General features: G+C 45.2%; 1 protein-coding gene across 1 annotated transcript in view; it reads right to left on the bottom strand.

The window, feature by feature from the left end:
• LOC110515020 overlaps window positions 1-6,041 on the bottom strand; it is a 98,282-nt gene extending 92,241 nt beyond the window's left edge. Inside the window, exon 1 of the mRNA XM_036972935.1 lies at window positions 6,008-6,041. The gene's annotated coding sequence lies outside the window, so the exon portion shown is untranslated. The remainder of the gene's footprint in view (window positions 1-6,007) is intronic.
• Window positions 6,042-10,258: the final 4,217 nt, after the last annotated feature.

Here is a 10,258-nt window from a genome sequence, read left to right on the forward strand (position 1 = left end):
AGATTAGGGGGGGAGGAGGAGGGTGTCAAGAGGAAAAAGAAAAAGGGTGTGGACAAAGGCACCATGGAAATGTTGCCTGTTGCTGTGGGTGAGGCCCTAACCAGAGAGAAAGGGCAGGTGGTCAGGGTGGGAGATAGAGAAGAGGAGGAAAGTGAGTCTGAGGAAGAGGATGAGGAGTTATTTTTTTCAGACTCCTCTTCAATTGGCCCGGAGCTGACATCCAGTCAACCCGAGGGGTCTAAGTACACGTTGAGAGAACTGACAAGGTTCCTGAATGAGACTAAGGGGAAAAAAGTTAATCTTGAGGCTTTTTTTCCTGATCCTAGGAAGTTTGTAAGATCAGTACAACATGCTATGAGAAATGAGGGGCATGGTGTCCTCTCACCCAGGAAACGGTTTAGGTTGAGGAAGTGGGTCACAACAGTGCGTAAAGGTTTACCTTCAGACACTGTTTAGATGTTTAATTTCTTACTGACACTGGGGCTTTTTGAGCTTTGCTATTGGTCTATTTCTCTGCTGGCTTTTCTCCCACTTCTTATGGAGACTCTTCGGGTAGGCTCGCTCAATATAAATGGCGCCAGAGATGCGGGAAAGAGGAGTGTGTTGGGTGAATATGTAAAACAAAAAAAAGTACAGGTGTTGTTTCTGCAGGAGACGCATAGTGATGTGGTGAATGAAGTTGATTGGGGGCTCTGGTGGAAAGGGGCAAGTGTGTTGAGCCATGGGACAAATCTTAGTGCAGGGGTGGCAGTCCTTTTTGCACCTGGTCTGGCTGTAAAAATTTGCTCCTCAAAGGAGGTGTGTAGGGGTAGGTTGCTTGTTGTTAAAGCAGAAATTAACAACATGTGTTTTGTCTTTATAAATGTGTATGCGCCTAACACAGGGAGAGAAAGAGGGGTTCTATTTGGGAGTCTTAGACAGGAACTCTCACAAGTAGCGCCTGAGGAGACGCTGGTGATCGGAGGTGACTGGAACTGTACAATGGATTTTACAAAAGACAGAAATGGGGAAGAGCCTCATTCAGTGTCAGTGGGAGTGTTAAGGGATATCTTTAATCAGTTTGACCTAGTGGATGTTTGGAGAACTAAACATCCAAACACAAGACAGTATACGTGGGTGAAGGTTTTTGGGGCTAGGGTGAGTGCAGCTCGACTTGATCGCTTTTACATGTCCAGGAATCAGAGCAATAGGCTGCTGGGTGCTACCATTCTCCCAGTGGGGTTTTCGGATCACCACATAACCATGGCTCGGCTGTCTATTTCACCAGGGCCCCGGCAGGCATCTTATTGGAAGTTCAATGTAAAGCTCTTACAAGATGCCACTTTTTGCTCAGGTTTCCAGACTTTTTGGGAAAGATGGGGGCAGCGAAGAGAGGAGTATGAGTCTCTGAGTCAATGGTGGGATGTGGGGAAAGTGCAAATTCGGCTTTTCTGTCAACAGTATACTGCTCTCTCATCCTCAGAGGCTAGGAGAGTATTGGGGGAACTAGAGCGGTGTATTAGTGAGATGGAGGTAGAGATGGTGGGGCAAGGCAATGTAGGCCTCCAGGCTAACTTAGCCGAATTACGTAGGGACCTGGGCAGTTTTTTCCAGGTTAAAGCAAAGGGAGCACTTGTAAGAGCTAGGTTCTCCATGCTCAAGGAGATGGATGCTCCCAGCTCCTTCTTCTTTGGTTTGGAAAGACAGAGCAGTGAATCCAAGGGTATGCATTGTCTACGGCTGTCTGATGGGCGGGTGACCTCTGTGGTGGGGGAGATGCGGGAGCGGACTGTGGAGTTTTATACTGAATTGTATAGGGCAGAAATGTGTGATCCTATGTGTGCTCAGGTCTTGTTCGCAGGACTCCCTAAGCTCTCTCGGGCACAGAGGGATGAAATGGACATTCCTCTGTTGTCACATGAACTGGCAGAGGCAGTAACCCAGATGTCCCCCGGTCGTGCACCTGGGGTCGATGGACTTCCAGTGGAATTTTACAAAAAATTCTGGGGAACAATTGGACAGGATTTATTTTGCGTGTTGCGTGAATGCGTCAGGGTAGGAGAGTTGCCGATGAGCTGCCGTCGGGCGGCTCTGACTCTCCTGCCCAAAAAAGGGGACTTGTGTGAACTTAAGAACTGGAGGCCTGTGGCATTACTCTGTGCGGACTACAAGATTTTTGCCAAGGTCCTCTCTAACAGACTGAAGTCCCATCTGGACTCTATAATACACAAGGACCAGACATATTGTGTACCGGGACGCTCAATCACGGACAACTTGTTCTTGATTAGGGACATGTTGGATTTGTCGAGAGGTTCTAATGTGAACTTTGGACTGGTCTCTTTAGATCAAGAGAAGGCTTTTGATAGAGTGGATCATGAGTATCTGTTTAATGTGATGTCTGTGTTTGGGTTTGGGAAGAGTTTTGTGACCTGTGTGAAGCTGTTGTATGCTGGGGCGTCATGTATGGTTAAGGTGGGAGGGGGGCTCAGTAGGCCAGTCTGGGTGAGACGGGGTATTAGACAAGGATGCCCTCTATCTGGGCAGCTGTACACACTAGCCATTGAGCCTTTTTTAGGACTGCTACGCAGGAGACTGCGGGGAGTGTGCTGGATAGGCATGGATGTGGTGACAGGAATAGCAGTCTCAGCATATGCAGATGATGTTTCTGTGATGGTCAGGGATGGGCAAGATATGCAGGAACTAGAGACCAGTCTGAAGGTGTACGAGGGAGCTTCATCAGCTAAGGTAAACTGGGGCAAGAGCAAAGCTCTGTTATGTGGGGCATGGGGGGATAGGGCTCCTCCTCTGCTTCCAGGGGGTTTGCAGTGGGGTTGTGAAGGGCTTAAAGTGTTGGGGGTGTACCTGGGCTCGGAGAGGTGGGTCAGCAAGAACTGGGAGGGGCTGTCACAGGCAGTGGTGTCAAGACTGGCCAGGTGGAGGTGGCTCCTGTCCCAAGTGTCATATAGAGGGAGGGTGCTGATAATCAACAACCTGGTGGCATCTTCCTTGTGGCATAAACTGGCTGTCCTCAACCCCCCCGCCGGTCTGCTTGCAGACCTGCAACGCAAGCTGGTGGACTTCTTTTGGTCGGGACATCACTGGCTGAAGGCAGCAGTTTTGTACATGACCGTCCACGAAGGAGGACAGGGCTTGGTGGAACTGGAGAGCAGGATGGCTGCTTTCCGACTAAAGGCGGTGCAGAGACTGCTGTACCACACTGATGTTGGCTGGAGGGAACCAGCATGCGCGCTGCTGAGGAGAGCTGGCGGATTAGGGTTGGACCGGCAGCTGTTCCTCATGAAGCTGGAGAGGCTGAGTACAGCAGGTCTCTCAGAGTTTTACTCTGCGGTGCTGAGGGCCTGGCAGCTGCTAAGGCCCACACGAGAAGGGGGTGTGGAGCCTGGGCAGTGGGTGTGGGAGGAGCCTATCTTCCACAACCCAGCCATCCCTTTGAGATCGGTTCAGTCGGCCACCCTGCAGAGGCAACTGATGGCAGGAGGTTTACAAAGGCTGGGTGACCTGAGACTGCTGGGAGAGGAGGGGTGGAAAACCCCGGAGGTCTTGGCGCAACAAACAGGAATAACGTCTCTTAGGCTGCTGGAAAGATTCCTGGAGGAGGTCCAGGAGGCACTGTCTGAGCCGGTAAGGGGGGTGTTTGAGAGGCCAAAGGGAGAGGGGCCACCAATGTTCCCGCCACTGCAGGTGACGGCAGAGACTGGAGACTGGCCAGGGGGTCTGGAGGACTTGTTAGATTTTAACACTCCGAGCCTGGGGGAGTTTGAGGGGGTGGGAGGTAAAGCCCTCTACAACCTCTGCGTTAAGGTTAGGAGCATTAGAAGCCTAACAGGAGTGAAGGCACATCAGTGGCAGGGGGTATGTGGGGCGGAGAGTATGGTGGGTTTTCGATGGAGGGCGCTCTACAAACCCCCAGTACCAAAGAGGTCAGGGGACCTCCAGTGGAGGGTTCTTCATGGAGCCCTGGCCACTAACAGCTGGTTGGCACGGGTTGATCCGGGAATTGGGCAGGGGTGTCCTTTCTGTCAAATGAAAGAAACTGTAATTCATGTGTTTTCTGTGTGCACCAGGTTAATGCCATTAATGTCTCTGTTGGAATGTCTGTGTGACAGGTTGGGGGTGGTTTTTGCTGTTGGGATGTTTATAATGGGATACAGGTATTCGAGTAAGGAGAAAGAAAAATGTGTTTTGTTGAATTTTCTGTTTGCTCAGGCAAAGATAGCTATTTGGCTAACAAGGAGGAACAGGGTTAAAGGTGGGGGTATAACAGACCCTTTACTACTGTTTAATGGGATGGTCTCTGCGCGCCTTAGGGTTGAGTTTGAGTTCTATAAAATGATCAAATGTGTGGAGATGTTTGAGGAGATATGGTGTGTTGGGGGGGCTGTCTGTATTGCTGGGGAAGATGTTTTGGATATACGGTTGTAGGAGAGGGTTTTTGTGTATGGTGATTTGTATCATGTGGTAGAGGATATATTTGTATTTTTTATTTTAGGGGAGGGGGGGGGGGTGAGTTTTAAATGAATTGAGAATGTTTCAATAAAGAAAGACCAAAAGTCAAAAGTCTCTCTCTCTCTCTCTCTCTCTCTCTCTCTCTCTCTCTCTCTCTGTCTCTCTGTCTCTCTGTCTCTCTGTCTCTCTGTCTCTCTGTCTCTCTGTCTCTCTGTCTCTCTGTCTCTCTGTCTCTGAGGACCTGAGCCCTAGGACCATGCCTCAGGACTACCTGGCATGATGACTCCTTGCTGTCCCCAGTCCACCTGGCCGTGCTGCAGCTCCAGTTTCAACTGTTCTGCCTGCGGCTATGGAATCCTGACCTGTTCACCGGACGTGCAACCTGTCCCAGACCTGCTGTTTTCAACTCTCTAGACACAGCAGGAACGGTAGAGATACTCTGAATGATCGGCTATGAAAAGCCAACTTACTCCTGAGGTGCTGACTTGTTGCACCCTCGACATCCACTGTGATTATTATTATTTGACCCTGCTGGTCACCTATTAACATTTTAACATCTTGGCCATGTTCTGTTATAATCTCCACCCAGCACAGCCAGAAGAGGACTGGCCTCCCCTCATACCCTGGTTCCTCTCTAGGTTTCTTCCTAGGTTTTGGCCTTTCTATGGAGTTTTTCCTAGCCACCGTGCTTCTACACCTGCATTGCTTGCTGTTTGGGGTTTTAGGCTGGGTTTCTGTACAGCACTTTGAGATATCAGCGGATGTAAGAAGGGCTTTATAAATACATTTGATTTGATTTGATTTGAAAAGATAGTACAAAGAAGAAAATAAAAAAAGTTTTTTTTTTGTAACATCATTTTTTAAATGCAAGAGAAAGGCCATAATGTATTATTCCAGCCCGGGTGCAATTTAAATATTGGCCACAAGATGACAACAACGTATGTGCAAAGTTTTAGTCTGATCCAATGAACCATTGCAATTCAGTTACAAATTTTGATTCAAGACTGCCCAATTGTGCCTAATTTGTTTATTAATAACTATTCATGTTTTTCAAAACTGTGCACTCTCCTCAAACAATAGCATGGTATTATTTAACTGTAATAGCTACTGTAAATTGGACAGTGCCATTAGATTAACAAGAATTTGAGCTTTCTGCCAATATCAGATATGTCTATGTCCTGGCAAATGTTCTTGTTACTTGCAACCTCATGCTAATCGCATTACATTAGCTCAACCATCCCGCAGGGGACCCACCAATCATGAAGAAGTTACGAAAAATACATACTGGGAAATTTTCCTGGTTTAGAATTTGTCCGATCTTCACAAAATATTTGAATGAGGAAGAATTGATTTTATTTTATGTATTATATTTTTAGATCTTTCAAAACCAATTCCTCACTTTTTCATATAGGTCTCAGAGGTATCCTATACTTCCCATATAAGATCAGTTCGTAAAAGAACAGAAAATCTGGATAAACAAAACTTGACAAACTTGATGGTAAAAACTTCCCAGAGAGATAGACAAAATAGAGCACGATAAAGAAAAGAGGAAGAAACTCACCTCTGATAGTCCAATAAAGTATACAGGGTGGTGCCGTCCAGTTGTCCAACTGTGCCTCTGAACACCAGTCTCCTAGTGTTGGGATGTATATGTAGTCTCTCTCTCTCTCTCTCTCTCTCTCTCTTCTCTCTCTCTCTTTCTCTCTCTCTCTCTCACTCACTCACTCTCGGAGGGATGAGGGGAAGGACCTGATATACAGTACCAGTCAAAAGTTAGGGGACACCTACTCGTTCTAGGGTTTTTCTTTATTTTCACTAACTTCTACATTGTAGAATAATAGTGAAGACATCAAAACTTCAAAATAACACATATGGAATCATGTAGTAACCAAAAAAGGGTTAAACAAATAAAAATCTATTTTAGATTTGAGATTCTTCAAGGTCACCCTTTGCCTTGATGACAGCTTTGCACACTCTTGTCATTCTCTCAACCAGCTTCATGAGGAATGCCCCATGTATCGTTCTGCTGTCAGATGTCGCACTATGCTAACTAATTTCCACCAAAAAGGGACTCAACGGTGTGTGGTGTGATGGGTGGTAATGACTGATGCTGGAAAACACACTGACCAGTAGGTGTCAGTGTGATGAATGAAAACTCAGCTGTAAAATCCTCCCACTGGGTATAGACGTCAATTCAACGTCTATTCCACATTAGAAACAATGTTTATTCAAGAAGTGTGTTTCCAGTGGGCTACTTCCTGAATCCTATTTCCAAAATATTCCAAAATACATCATTTGAGATCTCCCCTATCCTGTCAAACATTATACAGTAGTTCACTATCCAGTGTGGGAAAATCCTAAATCATTCATCCATTACCCATTTACCAGCAGGGTTTGTTGTTCATTTTCAAAGCAAAGAGAACTGAAAACTTCAGATGGGTAACTTAAAGTCTCTCTCTCACGTAAAATGGTATCAATTGAAAATAAGGCCTCATGAGCTGTGTTCGAATGCTCATACTTACCGCACTAACCATATTATTTGTGACGTTAATTGAGTATGCAGTACGCTTATTGATCATAGTATGGATATTGTTAGTATGCCAAAAGTTCCCGGACTAAATTCGCCAAAATACGAAGCATACACGCAGTGGACCCTATTTCCATGCTTTTAGGGTGTGCAGAAGGTGAGTTTAATAATAATAAACATGAAGATAATACATAACAGGAGAAGCGTACTGAACGTAACCAAAACTAATACTGCCCGAAGACTGAGGCTTTTGAGGGCTTTAAAAAGGGAGGGTAATCAGGGTGGTGATGAAGTACAGGTGTGTGTTACAATGGGGAGCAGGTGTGCTTAATGATTGCCAGGTGTGTGCAAAGCGGGTTACCAGGACCGGTGGTTAGTAGACCGGCGACGTCGAGCGCCTGAGTGGGAGAGCGGGAGTAGGCATGACAGTATCCCCTTCCTGACCCGCGGCTCCGGCTGCAGGACGACCCCGAGGGCGAGGAATGTGGGTGGAAATCATGGACGATGTTGAGATCCAGGATGTCATCCTCCGGGATCCAACAGCACTCCTCTGGACCTTACCCCTTCTGTTCCGAGCCCCACGACGTCGGCAGTCCAGGTGGAGCTCCAATCGATGTCCAGGTCGAGGTGGAAAGGTGTCGCGGGGACTGCACCAGCCAAGGGACCAGCAACCACTGGCCTGAGGAGGGAAACATGAAAATAGGGTGAGATTCTGTAGTTAGTGGGGAGTTGTAATCTGTAGATTACCTCGTTGGCCCTCCGGAGGACATTGAAGGGACCCACAAGCTGGCAGTCTTCTGACGGCAGATGGCGTACTGGAGTCTCACGTGGGCATCATTCAAAACCTCCTCTGCGAGCCTGAACCACTCGTCCACCGCAGGAACTTCGGTCTGTCTCGGGGTCCACGGAGCCAGGGGTGTCTGACAGGGGGTCAGCCCGGTGGAGGAGTGATACAATGAATTCTGGGTGTACTCCTCCCAGGGAAGGAACCAGGCCCATTCCCCCTGCCGGGCCTGGCAGTGACTCCAAAGTAACCTCCCCAGCTCTTGGTTCAAATTAAATAAAATTGTATTGGTCTCATACACATATTCAGCAGATGTTATTGCGGGTGTAGTGAAATGCTTGTGTTCCTAGCTCCAACAGTGCGGTGGTATCTAACAATTCACAACAATACACACACACATCTAAAAGTAAAAGAATGGAATTAAGAAATATATAAATATTACATTGAGCAATGTCGGAGTGGCATTGACTGACTAAAATACAGTAGAATATAATACAGTATGTAAACATTGTTTAAGCATTATTAAAGTGACTAGTGTTCACGTATTAAAGTGGTCAGTGATTCCAAGTCTATCTACACTACCGTTTAAAAGTTTGGGGTCACTTAGAAAGTCCTTGTTTTTGAAAGAAAAGCACATTTTTGGTCCATTAAAATAACATCAAATTGATCAGAAATACCGTGTAGACATTGTTAATGTTGTAAATGACTATTGTAGCTGGAAACGGATGATTTTTTTACGGAATATCTACATAGGCGTACAAAGACCCATTATCAACAACCATCACTCCTGTTTTCCAATAGGACGTTGTGTTAGCTAACCCAAGTTAATCATTTTAAAAAGCTAATTGATCATTAGAAAACCCTTTTTCAATTATGTTAGCACAGCTGAAAACTGTTCTGATTTAAAGAAGCAATAAACCTGGCCTTCTTTAGACTAGTTGAGTATCTGGAGCATGATTTAAAAACACCAATCGGTACAACTTCTTCCACTTGAAAAGTAATTTCTAAGGCGTTCCAAGCCGATGGCGCGGGGTACATAAAAGCCCTTTTACCAAATTCAGTTCCGACATTTGGAACATTTAGCAGGATAAAGTCCTGCGAACAAAGAAAGTACCCACCACATTTATGAACAATAAAAATGCCTAAATCAAAGTATACCAGTGACTGAGCCTACGATTGACAGGAGAAGGCCAGCCAACCCTGTTTAATAAAGTGCAGAGTGTTGCAGTTTAAAATAAATCTCAATGCTCCATGGTAAAGGGTGTCAACTGATCTCAAACACTGAGCTGAAGCATTCATATATAAAACATAACCATAGTCTAGTATAGGCATAAATGTAGCTGATACTAGCCTCCTTATGGCTTCAAAAGAAAAACAGGCCTTATTCCTAAAATAAAATACAATTTGTCTATATTATTTATATAAATAGTGAATAAGAGAGCCCTGGGTACAGAGCCCTGGGGCACACCATTACAGACAGACAATTTAGCAGACATGAGCCCATCAAATTGAGTGTTCTACCAGACAGATAGTTAGCAAACCATGCAACTGCATGCTCCGAAAGACCTACGCTCGACAATCTCTGCCTCAGTATAGCACAATTTCAAAAGCCTTTAGAGAGATCAATAAAAAGTCAGACACAGTGTTGTTTTGTCAAGAGCTTCAGTGATATCATATAAAACCTTCATGGCTGCTGTAGTGCTATAATTCTTCCATGGTACATTGATAAAATAGAGTTACTATATAAAAACTATTTTAGCTGTTCACTAACAAGGGTTTCAAGTATTTTTGCCAGGGGTGACAGCTTTGAGAATGGTCTATACTTATGTAAAAGAGTTGGATCACCCCCTTTTAAAAGTGGCAGGACAAATGCTGATTTCCAGATCTTTCGAATTTAATTACATTCCAGGGTTAAATTGATCAGATATATGATTTCAGGGATTTACATACCTCCTGCACTGAGAATGGCTAAAAGTTTGGCCAGCTCTCACTGGTTCATCCACACAGGGTTGTACAGAGACAGAGGCTACTGAATCAAACAGCCTACCAGATGATACAAAGTGCTCATTTTTAAACAATTCAGCATTTCACTTTTGTCATGTACAGCAACAGTGTCCTACAATTCACATGACGGTAATTCACTAACATTACTGTTACCAGACATAGACTTAATAGCCTTCCAAAATTTCTCGGGTCATTCAGGTTATCAGTGGTAACAGACTTCGCTTTCCTGAGAAGAAAATAACACTTGTTTCGTAGCTGCCTAAAAAGGATCCAATCAGGATGCTCTCAATTGTGCATCTGTAAAAGTTTGTGGGTTTTAGGGGCCAAGCCAAATTTCTTCAGCTTTCAGATCGTCAGTGATGTCGTGACTTTACTTTCATAAATGTGATGACTGTTGTTTTTTTAATCAACAAACTATGTTTTTTGTTACCCGATTAAATGAATCAATTAGCAATTAACTCATTAGGATTTTGGGCACCATAGTAGAAGTTGTTTAG

This window comes from Oncorhynchus mykiss, chromosome 3 (assembly GCF_013265735.2).
Source record: "Oncorhynchus mykiss isolate Arlee chromosome 3, USDA_OmykA_1.1, whole genome shotgun sequence".
Classification (NCBI taxonomy): Eukaryota; Metazoa; Chordata; class Actinopteri; order Salmoniformes; family Salmonidae; genus Oncorhynchus; species Oncorhynchus mykiss.